Here is a 1,112-nt window from a genome sequence, read left to right as displayed (position 1 = left end):
GGATGGCCGAACGTCAATGTGCATCGTCAAAAACAAAGCATAGTGCTGGCGCTTATTATGATGTCATCTCCTGTGATACACACTGTAAGCACCCCGTCATTGTACAGTAAGAGCAATAACGTGCTAGATGGTTGTTGCGATCCCGATGGAGAAATTGACGGGCGTTATCCACTCGCATGTTTATAAACCGTCCCAGTATCTATAATCTCTTTGCAGCGTGTCTTATCTCCAGAGACATTTAACCGTGCAATAGGACTGATCATAAAGTGCATTAGCGTCTTGCGGCTGTTGTGTGGATACTATCTAGGCATGGAAATATGCATGTTGTTGCACTACACTGAGCACGGAATTTGAGCAGATTTTGCTTTCCCAGGTTATGAAAATACCGGAGCAAACCGAACGAGGTCCCCATTTTCCCTGAATTCACATGTAATAGATTTGTAGTTCACATAGATGAAACTGAAATGTGTGTTTTACTTATTTCAGCATGCCACAGCAGAGGAGACCAATGAAAAACAGTTCTTCAGGTATTGTGTTACTACTGCTACATTGAAACACATTAAAAAACACAGCTCCTTACTTCTATTTTGATTTATCGTATGGTAACAGTAGATCTGCTTTTGTAGGGCTGTTTCTGCAAAAGACACTACACAGCAGTGTGCTAAAGGAGGCTGGAGACCTTTTGGATGCATCATTACCTTTTCAGGTTAACTATTGCAGGTACATAGCCATAACCAATCACTGACAGTTTTTCTGCATTGTATAAGCACAGATATTCTGGAGATCTTAAAAAATCTCTGTTGTGGACTCATTCGTCACAACAACTTTGTATTCGTGAGATTTTTCTTTATATTCAGACAATAAAGGCTATTACGTAGTTCCACAAGGATGACTGTTTTCATACAGGCATGCATTCTCGATACCCTGCTCAATTACTCCGTGAGGTCACGTGAAAACATAAGCAACAGTGTAAGCAACATACAAAACATAAGCAACGGTGCACAAGCAAAAAAATCCTTGCTACATTCCACATGCTGACTCCACTAATATATCTGAGGTGTACTGCAAAAGAGCTGAATTGCATAGGAATCAAGGGCAATGTGTACAGAAAC

The 1,112-nt window shown here is 40.6% G+C and overlaps 1 long non-coding RNA gene across 1 annotated transcript; it reads left to right on the top strand.

Annotated features, from left to right (window-relative positions):
- On the top strand, positions 1-851 carry LOC135374621 (uncharacterized). The gene is made up of 3 exons (XR_010417032.1): positions 1-84; positions 487-527; positions 627-851. It is a non-coding gene; the product is annotated as an uncharacterized LOC135374621 (long non-coding RNA).
- Positions 852-1,112: the final 261 nt, after the last annotated feature.

The sequence above is a fragment of the Ornithodoros turicata genome, unplaced genomic scaffold (assembly GCF_037126465.1).
Source record: "Ornithodoros turicata isolate Travis unplaced genomic scaffold, ASM3712646v1 Chromosome86, whole genome shotgun sequence".
Lineage (NCBI taxonomy): Eukaryota > Metazoa > Arthropoda > Arachnida > Ixodida > Argasidae > Ornithodoros > Ornithodoros turicata.
The sequence above is the reverse complement of the archived record's forward strand: the minus strand, read 5'-3'. Positions and strand labels throughout refer to the sequence as shown.